This window comes from Mesoplodon densirostris, chromosome 11, assembly GCF_025265405.1.
Source record: "Mesoplodon densirostris isolate mMesDen1 chromosome 11, mMesDen1 primary haplotype, whole genome shotgun sequence".
Lineage (NCBI taxonomy): Eukaryota > Metazoa > Chordata > Mammalia > Artiodactyla > Ziphiidae > Mesoplodon > Mesoplodon densirostris.
Window position 1 is genome coordinate 88,407,360 of NC_082671.1, and position 18,550 is coordinate 88,425,909.

Sequence of the window (18,550 nt, forward strand, 5' to 3'; positions counted from 1 at the left end):
ATGAAGTAAGTCAGATAGAGAAAGACAAATATTATATATCACTTATATGTGGAATCTAAAAAATGATACAAATGAACTTATTTATAAAACAGAAACAGACTCACAGGCATAGAAAACAAACTTACGGTTATCAAAGGGGAAACTGGGGTAGGGGCAGAGGGGAAGGTCCTACTGTCTAGCAGAGGGAACTGTTTTCAATACCTTGTAATAAGCTATAATGGAAAGGAATCTGAAAAGAATATATATACATATACATATGTATATATGTATATAACTGAATCACTTTTCTGTACACCAGAAACTAACACATTGTAAATCAACTATACTTCAATTAAAAAAATATATACACAAATATATATATATATATATATATATATAATATAAAATAATGTCTTGTTCTCTGCTGGGGAACTGAAATGCCAGCCTAATCTTTGCCTTTCAGCCTTTCTCATAACTTATAGCTTTATCCTTGTGACAGCAACACAGAAAAGCTGGGGAGCGAGATTTGTGGGGAAAGTCTTTCTTTGGCACTCAGGCAACCAAATATATTTCAATAAAGAAGTGTCATAAAGAGGCCTTCAAACTATACCCAAAGGACCATCTCCCCCAGGAAGCCTTCCTGGATTAATCCAATAGTCTCTTACTTACCAGTTCCTTGTATGATAGTCCCCTTCCATGAGCCCTTCTCTTTGTGGTAAATATAAAATAATGATAGACACGTTTTACTGCTTGTTTCTCCTATTGGATTAGACGTCATCTAAGAGAAGAGGTTGCTATGCCACACAGTAAAGTCATTGCCTAACTGTGAAGTTCCTTAAAATTATACCATTTACTGACTTGGTTATTCTATTCACTTCTCGGAATGAGAAAATAATTTGGTTTCAAGACCCTTATCACTTAGCTTTTTCTTTCTCAAGATATAGAGTAAACCATAGGCAACATTCTTCATTCATTCATTCATCCATCCTCATTCATCTAATATTCAACAAATGTTGAATTCCCGTTACAGTCCATGTGCTAAGCCAGGTGCTGAGTTGTGGCACAGTTTCTTCCCTCATGGACCTTACCTTTTAGTGGGAGTGACCCATACAAATCAAATAATCACACATAGTTATAAACCATGCTGCTCACTAAGAGGAAAGCTTACAGGGTACTCTAAGAACATATAGGAGACCTGACTTACTTTATGTCTCTGTGAAGGCATCTCTGAGGAAATGACCTTTGAGCTGAGACCTGAAGGAAGAGTAGCAATTAACTATATAAAGAATGAAGTCTAGAGACTGTCATACAGAGTGAAGTGGGTCAGAGAGAGAAAAGCAAATACCGTATGCTAACACATATATGTGGAATTAAAAAAAAAAAAGGTCATGAGGAATCTAGGGGCAGGATGGGAATAAAGATGCAGACCTACTAGAGAATGGACTTGAGGATACGGGGAGGGGGAAGGGTAAGCTGGGACAAAGTGAGAGAGTGGCATGGACATATATATACTACCAAACGTAAAGTTGGAAGGAGTACAAAAAAACACGGCAGCAAACAATGTGAGAATCAGGTAGGGAAGGTTTATTCAGGGCTTGTATGCCATGTTAAGGGTTTAGGTCTTTATCCACTGAAAGGTCTTTAAGAGGGAGTGACATGAAAAAAATAGAATTTTTAGATGTCACTCTGGTTGGCATGTAGAATGGATTGGAGAGTGGCAAACGGATGGCAGGATATCACCATAAAGTCTTTTGCAGTAGTAGAGATAAGAATCTCTGCTCAGTGCAAAACTGGCTTCTGAAAGTTGGATGACACACTGCTGATATTCTGAATCTCTTAGTTCTAGCATTTAAATTTAAAAACTCAATCTAGCAGGAAAAAATCTAAGTTGGCTCATGGTTCATGATTTACATTACTATTCAAAATATAACTCAAGCCAAATAATCTCAACTACACCAAGAGTATAGATCTATGACCCTCTAATAATTTCAGTGATGGGCTTCAGGGAATCCATGAAGCTCCTGAAATTCCGTGAAAATTGTGTGTGCTTATTATGCTTATATGTATTCTAGGGAGAGAGTCCATACATTTTATAAGATTCATGACCCCCCAAGCAGGTAAAAACCACTGTTTTACATTATCACTTGACCAACCCATAGTTACTCTATCACCAGAATGCAGGCCTGGGTCACATGTCTCGAATTAATGAAAAATGGTTAGCTGACTATGAAAGGTTTGAGCTCTTTTTTAGTGCAGAGTGGTTGCTTTGAAGTGGCTGCCCAGCTAGAGACTATTTCCTAGTTCCCTGGCATCATTGGACGGGGTAGGGGAATGTGTCTACTTCTCACCAATAGCATGTATGTAGACATTTTCATTGCCATTTGTGTCTGAAGTTGAGTATGTATCTGATATGCCTTTTCCATAATTGTCTCACCTTCTCTGGTGACCTTGGAGACCACGTTTTGAAACTGGCAGCATAACAGGATGAAAGAACACTTGATTACTGAGTCACGGAGGCAGCCAGGAGAGCTGTCCAACTATGAACACCTGCATTGGATTTTGGTGATTAAGAAGTAAATTTTATTATCTTAAGCAATTGAGATTTAGGGTTATTTGTTACAGCAGTTAATTTACCCTGGCATACAAAAACAACATCTCATGTAGGAAGATATGGAAAAATGGGTATATTGGCTGGGAAAAAGTCCTTTTTGGATTTCTTCCTGGAACCAAGAAATAATGCTGCCTTGCAGCCCATAGTTTCTTGGAGTTGTTTTGCAATGTGTAAGTTACTCTGAGCTCAAATTTCTTACAAATCCAACCCTTGATTGCATGAGAGGATGATTACCATAGATAGTTAATGTAGATGGCTTTTCACTACATGAGACGCAGAGACAACTGTTTTTGAAAAAAGATTTTTTTGCTTACAGTTCCCAAGAAGAGACATACCAAGACATGCAAGACCACATGGAGAAGCACCAGGGTTGGTCAGGAGGCAGAAAGAGTGAGGGGAGGGCATGGCAACAACTTTTATTTTGGTTTTCTTGGGAAAGAATGGGCAAGCTGGGTAAGCAGCTGAGCAGGCTTAGGATGGAATAGTTTGACTAATTTTGGCAGGCTCTGGGCTATGGGAGTGATCTCTAGTTGTCCAGTACCTGGCTTTGGGGTGACTGAGGGCAGCCAGATAGTGTCCCAGACTGCAGGTGTCTGATAAAAGGAGGTGGGTGGGAGTCCATAGGATGGACTTAGAGTGGGTTGTTTGCATATAAAAGGTATGTTTACAAGCATACTTTGGATGGCTTAGGATGGATTGGATTTAGGATGGGTTGGTTTGCATATAAAAGGTATGCTTACAAGCAAATTGTTTAATATCTCTAGGAATTAGCTAATCTTGGGACAGGCAGTTCCTCTTCAGTTCACAAGGCTCCCAGATGTCAAATTATCATGAAATATAGAAAATTTAAAAATCATGATTAATACATAATGTACCAGCCATATTTTTAAAAATATCACCAGGTCTATGTAAATCAAATTAACTTAATAATTACAGGGACACAGATTTACTAGCATTCAGTAGACATGGTTAGTATCTCATTACTCCACACCATGGAAGTCATTTTGACCGCTGCACATTTCTACCAGAATTATTCACTTAAATATATAATCCAGTTGTTCAAAATTAAAATAAAGTCATAGGTATTTAAAACTATTCAAAGGTGGTTCTTACAGAATTGTCTAAGGACTTCAGAGTTCAAATTAGAGTTTATATTGAAACATGAACTCAAAAAGTAGGTAGAGTCTACAATGGTTCTGGAAGGGAAATGCAGTCCCCCTTAACAGATACCTCTAGTTCCCAACCTACCCCTGCCCCTGAAAGAACAATGTTCTAGGATATAGTCCAATACCTAAGACTTTTCACGGGCTCCCCATTGCTTATTACCAACATTTTCAAACTTTAGTCATTTATAGGCCACCTTCTCAATTTTTTGCTGTATCTGTATTAATACTATCTTTTGTATTTTCTTAATTTTTACTATAGATCAGCCCACTGTGGTACTATCTATGTTTACTTCATCTTAAGCAGCCTTTGTATCCATATAATTTTGGATTTGAGGTGCTAAGTACATATTTTTCTAATTTGTAAAAAAATAAATACAAAACTACTCAAAATCTTAAAAAAATTTTTTTGAAGTATAATTAATTTACAAAGTTGTGTTAGTTTTCAGATATACAGCAAAGTGGTTCAGTTATACATACATATGGTTTTTTTTCACATCTTTTCCCTTATAGGTTATTAGCAAAATATTGAGTATAATTTCCTGTGCTACATGGTTTGTCCTTGTTGGTTATCTATTTTGTATGTGGTCGTATGTATATGCTAATCTCAAACTCCTATTTTATCCCTCCCCCCTCCCCCTTTCCCCTTTGGTTCCCATAAGTTTGTTTTCTATGTCTGTGGGTCTATTTCTGTTTTGTATATAAGGTCATTTGTATCATTTTTTTTTAGATTCCACATATAACCGATATCATATGATGTTTGTCTTTGTCTGGCTTATTTCACTCAGTATGATCATCTCCAGGTCCATTCATGTTGCTGCAAACGGCATGATTTCATTCTTTTTATGGCTGAGTAATATTCATTGTATACATACACCACATCTTCTTTATCCATGCATCTGCTGTTGGACACTTAGGTTGCTTCCAAGTCCTGGCTATTGTAACTAGTGCTGCGATGAACATTGGGGTGAATGTATCTTTTTGAATTATGGTTTCCTCTGGGTATATGCCCAGGAGCAGGATTGCAGGATCATCATATATGGTAGCTCTAGTTTTAGTGTTTTTCAAGGAACTTCCTAAAAATCTTTAAAATATTGTTTGTAAACCATGAACCGACACACTGATAACTGCCAGTGGTGCTCCTGCCACCCTGTGGGAAATCCCAGCTGGGAGGATGATGTTCAGTCCCCTGAGGGTACTTTCCAAGGCTCCTCATCACAGCGGCCCTGACTGCCTCTTTTCTACCCTCCTCTTCAATCATCCGGACATCAGTCGTGATGACTGACCTTAACTCCCTCACAATGATGCGCTTTGTCTTGCTTCCGTACCTGTCTGAACAGGTTCTGTGCCTTTAACACTGCCCTCCCTCACTCCAGACATGCCCTTAGGCTGCCTCTAAAAATCCCCTATAGCTCTGTGCTTCTCTCCAGGCTCTCCCTCCTACCCCAGCCCCAAACCTGTGCTTCCTCCAGTTCCTACTTTGCTGTTGCTGGGTTTTGCCTTCCTACTTGGTCCCGTTAGGATTGTGTATGGGTATTATTTTCCACTGGGTTTAATCATGCCTTTATTCCTGAATGCTGCCTTTGGGGGCTCCTTGGTTTCAAACTCGGAACTCCATGGGCCAGTCCTATCCCATTTCACCCCGTTTTTCATCCTCAGTTCCTAGAACCCAAATCAGAGCACACTTTTGCAGACTTCCCACCTTACCCGTGGAGAAAAACAAGGGTTTTCCATGGCTGTTCCCTCTGCTTAGACTGCTCTTCCTCTCCTTGGTCTTCTGGTATGCTCCTGGTTAGCTCAAAAAACTCAGTTCCAGTATCACTACTACTTCCTGGGTGCCCTCCTTGCCCTCCGTGTTCTAGAACTTACTGTAATTATTGGTCTGGATATCTGTCTCTCCTGCTTATTTGAGGACATATAAGTCAGGGAATATATTTTAGTTATCTTTGTTTCCCCAGCAGTTAACACAAGGCACAGTACCTAGACAGTGCTTAAATGATGTTTACTGAGTGCATGAATAAATTAATAAGCTGGAAATATTAATTAATATGTACTTTGTAATAGAGTTTTGAGATTCCTGAATATGATACAAGAATGGGAAGAGAAGTATTCCTACAATAAAATCATGTGAGGAGTGATTGTCATTGAGCTCCCCCCATCCCCCATTCTCCACTCCTACCCTGACTCCTGGACACAGGAGACCCACGGGATAGCGGGAACTTTTACTTACAATATGGGGCAGGAAGTGGCCTGTGACCCAGGGGTGAAATGTCACGTTCACACCCAATCCCCAGAAATCCACGAAACTAAGTCCTGTGAAGAATTTTGTTAGGGCTAAATACTAGGAAAAACAATGGATATTTACTCAGTACATTTTCCCCTCATTTAAACTAAAGAAAAAAAAAAGTGAGAAGAGGGGGAAAAGCCAATAAGCCAGCTGGTTTAACTTCTCTTTTTACATATTTTCCATTGCAGTCCTCTCTTAGTCATAAAGTCTTTCTTAACCATTTTACTGCTTTTCATTTGGCTGAAATTTTTCAATTTTTTCTGCATTAAAAAAATGCAGAATGAAAGGTTGAGTAGACTGTGACTTTGTTCTCTCTGTCTCTCTCTCCTCTATCCATCCCCCTACCACTGACACACACACACACACACACACACACACACACACACACACACACACTATCCAACTGTGTTTGGTTAAAACCAGTTTCTGATAACAGAAACAGGATCTCTGCTCTTTTTGAGAAACAAAGCCCATCTTTCTTGAGGTGCAGAAAATATTAGATGTTACTCCCCACGCCCTCTGCCCGCCAGTATCACACACTCCCTTCCCCTGTCTACTGCAAGCAGGGCTTCCTAAGGAGCAAGAACAGCTGCTGCGCCACAATAGTTCCTTACAGAGCCAGTAAATAGACAAGGCCTCATTTTCTTGACCTTCTCTACCTCTGCTCCATCCTCAGAATGAGTGTTTTGAGTCTGGGCTGTGAGGGGGAAGGGAAGGAGGATAAGGGAGGCTCCTTTTTCACTTTGCCTTTCTCTGTCCTTAAAAATAAAAGAGAGACGTGTTCATTGGGAAATTTTGCTTAGTAATTTTGTTCCCAGTCTTAAAAACAACCAGAAAACTACGTTGTGTGATGTGTGTGTGTGTGTGTGAATGCGTGCGTGTGTGCCTGTGTGTATGTGTTTCACAATTTCATCTTAAGAGGAGTTGCTTCATAAAAGAGGCCACTTTCTTTCGGAGGCTGGGCGATTTGCTCAGTGGAGGAGAAGCTCGCTGGCATTGTTCTAGCAGGTCACTGCACTTGGACAAGCCAGCCAATGAGGGGGACTTTGAACACTGGTAGCAGTTCAGCATTTCCAAGTGGGTAAAAATAATGTTAGCTCCTTCAAAGAAGCAAGTAGGAATCCATATGCTCTGTTCAGCTCTCAGACAAGGACCACCCAATAACGCCTTTCACCATGTAATAAAGGAGCATTTCTTCCTACAGGGGCATTTCTTCTTACCAGGTTGGGAGTGTTTTATCTGCACAAAGCTCCAATGTGACCCTGGCTTGGTGGCTGCGAACTGCATTCTGGAAGCGCCAGTCACCCCAATCCACTGCCATACAAGCTTCCAACAGAGCAGCCCGATGCGATGGATCCTTTCTTTTTTGAAAAAGTCAGCGCGTGAGAAATAAATCAAAGCTTCGAGGCTTGCCTGCTAGGCTGCCCCTGTGTATGGAGCTCAAAGGCGATGCTGCTCGCCCTTGCCCCCTCACTAACAAAAGACCCACTAATCCTGATTCCCTTACACAAAAGCAAGTGTAAAACCAGCCTGGGGACTGGAAATAAAATGAATGCTGCAGGAGCAGCTGGCACATTAATGCCCCTGAAAACACTAGCTGGCACCTCACCCTGAAACCCAATCACCCTGTCTCAGTGGGGACTGGGGAGGGATTTAGTTTTGCTACAACACAATGAACTATATTTTTAACAAATAAATACTGTTTTGGCAGAGTGTAGGCATCGTTAGCCAGCAAATGATTTGCACGTTCACTGTAACTCTCTGTACACCTTCCATCCTCAGCCCCACCTCCCCACCCAGGAGTTAAAGCTGGGGAAAGAAGTGAACGCCCACAAATGCATAAAAAAGAATGGCTGTGCCCCAACTTTACAATCAAATATTACTTCCCCTTCTGATGAGCCACTGCCTGAACAACCCTCGGTAATTTTATTTTCATTTCCTGAAGTCTTGAATCTTGCCTTATAGCTGTGGCTTTGCCTTTTCTCAAAGTAAACCCAGCCCAAACTTCTGGGAAATCTAGGTACCAAATCTTCAAGGCAGGTTAGATAAAGAGATGTGTTTAGAGAGCTATATAGTTTTCTTTGATTGCGTTAGTGTCAATGTCTGCTGATTCTTTGGGACCAAGGATGAACAAGGTTGAGGAACACAGCCAGCTTTTTCTAGTACCTCAGCCACATCCCATGCTGGGAATTCACAGCTGCTGTGTGGAGGCTCGGGGGAGATTTATTGGGAAAGAATAAGTTTTAGTTAATTCCAACAGCTCAGTGAAGTCACATGCGACTCTCACCCAAGAGTCCAGATGCTCTCTCTAAGGGAGAGAGAACTGTGAGGGAAAAGTGAGAGGAATATGCTGAAAGCAGGAAAAAAGAGTGATGGAAGAGAAAGAACATTCACTTGGGATTCAGGCTGCAAACAGGGAAAACCCCAGAGCAAGAAACTCTTCTCTTTTTCTGAATGTTGCTCCCAGCTCCCCATGGCTCAAAGCCTCTCATAATTGAGGTCTGAATTGGAGAGCTTCCCAAGGCTGCTGAGTGTGATCACACTTAATTTCAAGTAGCAAAGTCCATTTCATCCCATATTTTCACACTGACAAGGTGAACCTGAATAATAGCTGTATTGAGGCTGGTTTTTGAATGACTCGCCTGGCCGATAGGAATGTTACTTTTTCAAAACAGAATGCATTTAATAGTTCAGAAACATCCTTTTGCTGATCCCGGAATCATCTCAGGAATTCTGTCACGTGTAGCTCTTTGAAGTGCTGGTCCAAAAGGATGATTGTCTCCCAGTGTTCCCTCCCAGGTCTAGCTCACTGTGTCTCTACTGGGATGTTTCACCCCGGCCCAGCCTAAGCCCTGTCAAAATCTGTCTTCTTTTCAATTCCCTGATACCTTGGTTTCAGAGCCTAACTTGATTTTCTTTGTCTTCCTAGAATCTGACCAATCTTTCTCTGTGTTTCATTGGTTTTGTTTCCTCTTTCAGATCTCTGAATCGGAGTAATTTCCCAAGGTTTGGTTTCTGGTTGTATCACAGGATGCTTGTGCCCAGTGAAGCCTGACTCTCCAGGGACCCAAGATGGCAGAGTAGTTCCAGGTTTCATGTCAAGACAGAGACAGAACAACTTCCAGAGGAAAACAAGAGGCCATCTCCTCTCAGTCATTTTAGGAGCTTCCCAATGGACTTGTCCAATCTCATTGCCTAGATTTGTATCCCATGCACATTCCTAACAGAGATGGGAATGACCATTATTGTCTTAGACTAGTGAGGATCCACCTTCTGGATCTGGGTACAACTTGGAGTGAAGCTTATGGCTGAGAGGAGGTAGGGTGATAAGGGAACCAAATAAGAATTCAGTTAGGAAAGTCGAAGTGGGGGTTAGTGGTTGGGAGCCCACTGTGTCTACTACACTGCTTTTCTTCATCTTTCCTTGGAAACTCATGGACTCCAAAGATTTTAATTGCCTCAGTGCAGATGAATCTCATCACTGCCTTTGGCCAAGACCCTTCTTAATTTCTAATTACACATTCACGTTCGATGTTGTTACTTCTAATGCAACCATGTAGTTGAAGTTCAACTTCCCTTTCTTCTTACCCACTTCCCTCAAATTCTGTCCTCTTGACCTCCCAATCTCTGTTTATGGTGGCACCATTCTCCTTATCATGTAGGCATCCTCTTCATTGCCTCCCTTCCCTCAATCTATGGTAAATTAGTCACCAAGTCCTGTTGATTGTTCTTTGGAGGGATTTCTTTCATTCCTCTCTTTCTTTCCATTTGCTGAAACCAGGTCTCTCTTCTTTTAGTCTCCACGTTGTAAACAGACACCACATGTCTTCGAGCCAACATTTCAGTCATATCATCCCTTTACTAAAAAAAATCTTTATTCCTATTATCTAATTTAGCACAAATTCCTTAGCCTCATATTCAGATTGGCCTTCCTCAATCTGATTCCAACCTATCTTTTCAGATATTTCTCCTACTACTTATGAACCCTTCACCAACCATAAAGTTCCTCTCATGGTCTTTCTAAACACATCTTTTACTTAGAAAGAGATGAGGTAAATTTGGTTCTACAGCTTGCCACTTGGTAGCTGCAAATTACCTCGCTTTTGGGAGCCTCAGATTTTTAATCTATAATATGATGTTTAGGTGAGGCATAAATAAAAATAAGAATATTCTTAGGCTGTTTACTACTTTGGCATATTTAATAGGAATGATCATCTCTGTACTCATAAGTGTATTGGTCAATGCATTAATTATCTATCGCTGCATAACAAATTACCTCAAAAACCTAATGGCTGAAAATAATATATATATATATATTTTTATGGTATGCGGGCCTCTCACTGTTGTGGCCTCTCCCGTTGCGGAGCACAGGCTCCGGACGCGCAGGCTCAGCGGCCATGGCTCACGGGCCCAGCCGCTCCGTGGCATGTGGGATCCTTCTGGACCGGGGCACAAACCCGTATCCCCTGCATTGGCAGGCGGACTCTCAACCACTGTGCCACCAGGGAAGCCCGGTTCACTTTTAATGAACAGATCGTAGCAGAACTGACAGAATGTCCTTCCGAAATTAGGTTATAAAAAAATGTGGCTTTCATCTTGGGTATACTTTCTCATGCTCTCTCTTGGATCAGTCATCCTGGAGAAAGTCATTGTTATGTTATGAGACAGCCCTGTGTAGAGGCTCATGTGGTGTGGGACCCAGACCTGCCAACACCACACGACTGAGCTTGGAAGTAGATCCCCCATCCCAGCTGAGACTTTAGATGAAACTTCAGTCCCAGCCAACAACTTGAGTGAAACCTCATTAAAAAATCTTGAGCCAAATCACGAGCTAAGCCACATCTAGGTTCATGACCTATAGAAACTGTGAGATAAATATTATCCTTCCATTTTGTGGTTCTGCTCTCTCTAACTTAACACAGCTTTTAAAGTTGTCATATTTGTTTATAAGAAGCTAGAAAAAGATGAAAGAGTATGAAGGCTCAGGCACAATAGGTTTTTATGGGCCAGGCCTGGAATTGTATCTATCATTTTCATTCATATGCATGGCTAGAATTGTCATATGATTAGACTAAATTGCAAAGGTGGTTGGAAATTTTAATCCAGATCTGAACCCAGGAAGAAAAGCAGGCTTGAGGATGAGTCTCTAAGCACACTCATACTTTTTTGTCTTTTTACCTGTTACTGGAAACTTTCTTTCTTCTTTTAACTCCTGACTCACTTATCTACTTGCCTAGTTGGCATCAACCTGGGTAACATGCTACAAACTATGTGACTAGAAAGGAAAAATAATTAATCTTTTGGAATTTCAGTTTCAAATACCCTAGAGAAGACTCTTACTGGCCCTGGTGGGTCACCTGACTGCTGTTTCCTGTGGCCAGGAAAATGGGATGTACTGATTGGTCTTGCCCACTCTGTGACTAAGAAGATGGAAACTGAATGAATTGGAGGTAGCCATTGGAACAATTTCTGTGGGCTGGGCAGATGCCACAATTTGTGCCTTCCTCTCAAAATAACTGATGCTCATACAAAGTGTAGAAGTTGAGGTAAATATTGCTAAAGCATAGACTTTAACTCATCAAGTTCATTGGGCTTGTGTGACATCATATGGCAAACACTGTGACATTAATTAAATCAAATTAATTAACTAATTAATGCAGTGTTTATTAAGGCCCTGCTACATACAAGGCCCTGTGTGTGATGCATAGAGTACTCTTAGAGGCAGGGAATACAGTAGGCACTCAGAAACTACACCTAAATCACTGTCATATTCTTGTGACTCGGAGATTCTTTTCCTCTGGACAGGAAACTGTCTTGCTTGACTTCACCTTAGCACCAGGACTCAGTCTAATCAGTGCCATCACCGGAATCTTTGAGGGGTTTCTGCTGGTGATTCTTAGATTCTACTACTGGGAAGAGCAACAAAACTAAGATTTCTGTCAGTGTGGGAGGTGAAACGTCATGCGGTGTTTCCTGGCTCTTTATCTGTGAAGATTGCTGAGGAGAATCTTATTTCAAGCCTATTTCCTCCAAAAGAGTGATGAATAAGCTGCACTTATTTATAATTGTTTGAAACAGTATCTCCCGTATCTCAACTTGGCCACCCTCCCCCCCCCCCCCCAGAAAAGGTGATCTGGGAGGTGGATAGGTTAGGGTTCTGGATCTCAAGCTGATTGCAAATTGATCCTCCCGCCCCCAGAAGCAGTTCCACTGCAGGCATTGAACTCATCAGGTGAGGCACATTCTCCTTTCCAATGAGACCTTAAGGATGTGGTTCTCAAAGTGGGCTTCTCCGGAACAATAGGATCAGCGTCACCTATAAACGTGTTAGAAATGCAAACTCTTGGGTCCCCCCTCAGACTTGCTGAATCAGAAGCTCTGGGATTAAGGCTCAGCCGATGGTGTTTTAACAAGTCTCTCCCTTTCCCCCAACCCCCACCAGATGACAGGATGTCAGCTGAAGTTTTAGAACCACTGAGTTTAGGTGTTCTGTTCCACAGAAGTGATTTTTCTGATGATGGATAAAATGGGACTTGACCTTTTCTTGGCTCTACATTTCTGATGATATTTTCTCCAAAAATTGCAGTGCTGGTAGTCTAGTCAATATCTTATTTATAATAATGACTCTCTTCCTATATGAGAACGAAGAAATACATTGGAGCATTGGATGTGTGTGGTTTACATTTTGCTTGGCTTGTTCAGCCTAAGATAGATATATATATATATATAAACCAAAGCCAAAAACAAAACTACCCTTTCTGAATAAAGGAGAATGAGACCATTATAATCCTAGATTCTCTGGTGAGCACTTAAATTTTCCAAATTACATTTGCATAGATATTCATATGGAGAAAAAAGAAAGAAAGAAAAGGATATCATCTCAGATAATTGGAAGCTGCTAAAATCATGGAATATGATGGGAATTACATTACTCCCAGGACTGCTGCTTTAAAACTGATCAGGGATCTAGATGAAGAATTTGTTTTTCACTATTATTTCAGTGCATTTGTTTTCACAAAACTAATGCTGCCAGCAGAGTCCCTAAACGATAGGACTCTAGCACTTGTTCTATTTATGACTATTTTATAACCAATAATAGAAAGCTGGTGTGTTGGCTTCTTGTACTAAAGGGCTTTAAAAAATGTCAGGTGCAAAGCTTTAAATTCACTATTCAAGTCCTGGTTAATAAACCATGGTGTTTCAATGATTGTCTTCAAACAATCTCCTATGTCTAGCAGCCAAATATCAGTGGTGAGACTGATCAGTGGGTTGCTGAATTACAATGTAGGCTGAATTCAAAACTTCATCAAATCCCTCAAGTAAAAGTACTCATAAAATTTATTGAGATAATTTACATTTTTTGTACTAAGTTTTCAAGCTATGATGTGTATTTCACACCCCTATCAGCTCAGTTCAGATAAGCCACGTTCAAGTGCTCAGGAGCCATATGTGGCTAGTGACTGCCATATTGGACAGCACAGGTGTGGGCTATAAAGCCAAGCAGGCCAATTAGCATTCCAGCAGCAAGTTGATTTGATAATTCATGTAAGGAGAGTGCAAAGGCATCCTTACTTGAGTACGTGAATGAGTAGGAGACTCCCACTCGTAAGGTTCCTACTCTTCCTTTCCCACCAGCTCTACCTTAACCTACTCCTAAGGATTCTTCAGGTACTCTCCATGACAAGTTGGCTGGTGGAGAAGAAAATAGTGAGTCTGGTTTCCAGATAACTCTACACACTATGGGTTGGTGGCAGCTGGAAGGGGACTACAGTGGTTGCAGGGGTGGCCCTGGAGGAAAATGGCAAAGAGAAACTCACTGGGCAGACCTGCAAATGACACATCTGATTTCCAACTTCCCCTGAAAGGAAACATGTCGCTTGAGGACTGATAATTGGCAATCAGTGTTGTCAATATACCAGTATGTGTTGCCTGCTGTATCAGCAAGAGATGACCTCAGCCTGGAGTTAACCAATCTGCAGAAGAGTTAAAGAGAAATGATGCATCATTCAGGTAGCTCTTCTCTACCTGAAGTCTGCAATTTTGTTCCTTTAAAGTCCAGTAATTCGAAGTTTTGTTGGGATGGAAGTCAACTACTTCTACATCCCAGGCTAAAGCAGTTTAGCTAGTAGCATCCTGAGCAGGAGATTGCCACACTCACGTGGTGGGCCTCCGGGATTTAGGTTGTTGTCTTCTGACTTGAGACCTTTGTTTCAAATGGATTCAAGGTACCTGCCCTTCTTTTGAGGATTTGGGAATGACAGAGCACAGGGACTAGGTGAAAGAATGTCTCTGGACTTAAAAACTATGTCTAGATACAATATTTGACTGTGGCTACCTGCACAGAAACTTACCAACAGCAAATGGATAGGAAGTCTACTAAGCTTTTAAGAGAACTGCACAGCCAAAGAAACCCCGAGCCTATCTGAAATAGCTTGTGCCTATAAAACTCCTTAACTAAACTTCCAGACCCCTAAACCCAGGCCACCTGGAAGTGGGCTGCTGAAGCTAGGTAACCTCAAGTGTTATAGGCTGAATGTTCATGTCCCCTCAAAGCTAATATGTTGAAGCCCTAACATCCAGCATGATGTTATTTGGAGGTGGGGCCTTTGGGAGGTGACTAGGTTTTTTTAATTAAAAAAATTTTTTTTAAATGATTTATTTTGGTCACACCGCACAGCATACAGGATCCTAGTTCCCTGACCAGGGATCGAACCTGTGCCCCCTGCAGTGGAAGAGTGGAATCCAAACCGCTGGACCATCAGGGAAGCCTGGGAGATGACTGGGTTTAGATGAGGGTAAGGTCCCCATAACAGGATAGTGTCCTTATAAGAAGAGGAAGCTCCCCCTTGTCCCCTAGCCCTCTTGCCCCCCACCACCCTGTGAGAACACAGCTGGAAGGGAGCCATCTGTAAGCCAGGAAGAGCCCTCACCAGAAACTGACTATGCTGGCATCTTGATCTTGGACTTCCCAGCCTCCAGAAATGTGAGAAGTAAATGTTGTTTAAACTACCCAGTCTATGATATTTTGTAATGGCACCCCAAGCTAAGACACCAAGGAAAGAAATAGCCTACAATGTCTACCTCAGCTGTAGATACGATAGATAATGGACAAAGAAGAACTTTCTGGAGTAACCAGTGTTGGAGTCTTAGGGGACAATGCATAAAAGGAGCAGCCTCAGGGCTTAGAACCATGGGCTGTCAGCTGGGTCAACACTCAACCTCCCATTGCCACGGTCCTGTCACGGGTGTGCTGTTTCTGCCCTGCAGAATTTGCTCATTGCTGGGGAACTGTAACAGCTGTGTATCCCCTTTTTGTTCTTCCCCCAGAGTTCTTTATTGCAATTTCCCTATTCCCTCCACTACCATTTTATATTTGGTTTAATGGGAGTAATAACTTACCTTTTAGCTTCGTAGCAGCCACATCTGAACCCAGCAGAGAGGAAAGTACACAGAGATTCTAGGCTTTGAGCAAGATGTAGTAAACAGATGAAACTTGTTCTATGCATGGGAATGAGTACCTAGATATGTTTGGGTAGCTTAGAGGTTGGAGTCCACTACTTGCTTCCCAATAGCCATTCCTCTCTTCTTCCTTAGTATTGGAACCCTGGGCCATGGCCAAGCTTAGTGGTATAGGATAGGAATAAACCCTGTAGAAATTAATGTGTTTGTAATAGTTATTCACATATTATAGAGCTCATAATTAATTCATTTTTCTTTTCAGTGAAGTAATAGCTATGAAATTGTTCAAGGGAAAATTGTGGTAGTTGTAGAATGGGCCTTTTAATTAATCAGCTGTCACCAAATTTAGTGGAAAACCCAGTGAGGTTTCTAAATGTCCAGTAGCGTCTGACCAATTGTTTGTCACATATGTAAATGCTATTTATAACAAATATTCTTCAATTGTAAGATGTTTGGTTCCACTGGATCTCCCAGATGGAATCTGGGTATAAATTGGGCTACTCCAGTTATCAGGATTCCAGAAGGAGTCTGTTTCAGTGTTGAGATCAGAACTCAATAAGTTTTCTTCGAGTCTGTCATGGATCCTCAAATCATACACATTGATACATTTAGGGAACTTAGTGACTGTTCTTATCCCCATAATATTCATGTAATATTGGCGTAATTCAGTAGAAAAAAAATCTCTTTGTCACCATTTAATCTCAAAAACAAAGAGATATTGAGACGGAGCAGATTGTCTTAAAGAGATACTGTCTCCTTCGTGCAAGAATCCACTAATAGCCTCAGTTAAGCAGACTGTTGTCATGAAAATGGAGTGTGAAAACATCCACATAGTTGGTCTGCTTTCCATTTTCTTAACTTTAAACATTAGATTTTCAACATACGAACTTAAAAAACCAACTTCAGCCTAAAAGTAGAATTTCTCTTTTGTTTCTTACATAGATACCCATTTAAGAAGGATGTTTTTCCAAGGAATCCCTGCACTGAGTATAGGGCTCAGTTTTACACACATACTTTCCCACATGGGATCCTGAATAGGCTGCTGAATGATAAGATGATAAGATGAACAAAAGCAATACCAGAAGGTTGCTTTTCTTTCTTTCTTTTTTTTTAAAAAAAGGAACAAAAGGTTTATTGTGCAGGCCTCCAAATGACAAAATAGCTTACTAAAAATGCAAGTTCGAAGCTAGTTGGTGTTTCACTGCTTTAAAAGCTCTTTCCAAGCTTAGATTAACGCATTGATAATTGAAAACTATCTGGACATGTTATATGTTCTAGATATTAATCTGAGGCTTTCAGGAGTCCCTATACCTTCAGACCTTCACGCTAGCTAAGCTGCCTTAAATCCTTTCTGGAAGAAGGAGGGGTATAAATTAAACCCATTGGTTGAATTAAATTAAATAAATACAGTTGTTCCACATTCGTTGAGACAGCTTTCAATCTAGAGAGTATTTGTTCCTGTTATCTAATCAACCTCATTAAAGATGCAGCTGCCCAGAGCAGCTTTATGAGAGTGATATACCCTGAAATAATCCAAATTAAATGATTTCTTAGGGCAGTGTTAAAGAGCTTCCAGATAATTTTACAATGTCATGAACCAAAAGCATAAGCTTCATTTTGCTGTTGCCTTTTTCTGTGTAAAAAGATGGAATTTGTTTTTTCTGGAGAGATGTTTACCATAAGATGGTTTGCTTACATTTATTTTCATGTGAACATAAACATCTCCCAACTGTAGAATTTCAAACAGCTATCAAAGGAAGGCTATGCCATTAAAACTAATGTTTGTCATCACATAAACTACCAGAGTCGATGGCCATTGTGATTGGCAATGGATTTTCTGGGACTTGTACCATTTTAGTGACTACGGAGGGTTGAGTTTGGGTACTTTGAATGCATGGCTAAACTGGGGATGTACAACTGTCCTGAACACTTAATTGTATAAGGTGTTTTTCCAGGTAGTTTGTTTAAAATGAGTTTCCAAGGCTCGTAACCACTGGGCTCAGATCTCAAATGCTTATGAGACCTGTTGTGTTTCATGAGTAGATGTAACCAAACTCTGGCTTGTCCTTTTTCCTACCCTGCTTTTGAAAAAAAAAACTTCCTTGTGCTGCTTCTTTTAGTTTGTTCCCTTGCTTTAGAATTTATATTAACCATCATCCTAGAGTATACTTTTAAATTTCAAAGAAGGATTTGGATTTGAAAGCAGTTTTTTGATTTCCCCCACATTTGGTCTGGGTGGTGATTGTATTAAATCAGGCTTTTATGGAAACGCTATCATTAAAAACTTCTCATAGTCTCTAGGGACAGGATTTGGAAACCCGACACAGGCCTTTCTGATTAGGGGTATGAGAACTCCCACTTGTTAGGAATGGTTTTGTTTTGTTTTTGATTTATAATAACTCCCAGCTAATGGTCCTGCTTTACAGCTATTTAAAGAAAATCTAAACTAAAATTGTAAAAGAACTAGATGAAAAACATTAACACAACCAATACATTTGTGTCCCCACCCCCAGCAGCGCACAATCCTTCAAACCTTTCTCCTTGTTCGTCTACCCTTTGATTTGCCCTCCCTCCTCAGCCTCAGGGGGCCTGGCCACTTCTCTGGGCTCTAGAATCTTGCATCTGCTTCCTTTCATTCTTTCTCCCATGATCCTCCAGGCCCTCAGTTCTGTTCTGTCCTCCCACTAATTTTTCTTGAGTTTTCCATTGCCTGATCCTCCTCTGGGCCGCTCCGCCATCCTTCTCTTCATTTCCCTTTGGCCTAAATCTCAGAGGCCTGTTTTCCTTGCCTTCCTGTTCATTCTGCTATTAGTCAGAAGCCACCTCTTAACCTTGGAGGGATTTTTGGTTTTGGGGTTTATTTTTTTCCTGAAATTAGTTCAGATTTGGGCAAATCTTTTTCTGGAACTTTCAGAGCAGGAATTTCTCAGCAGAGCGAACACCAGAGCTTAAGATGCTGTGTTTCAGAAGGAATTGTTTTGGGTTAAGGGTGATAACTAAACATGCCCTTCCCCACTATAAGCTATGAAAACTAGGTAAATAGGTACAGGA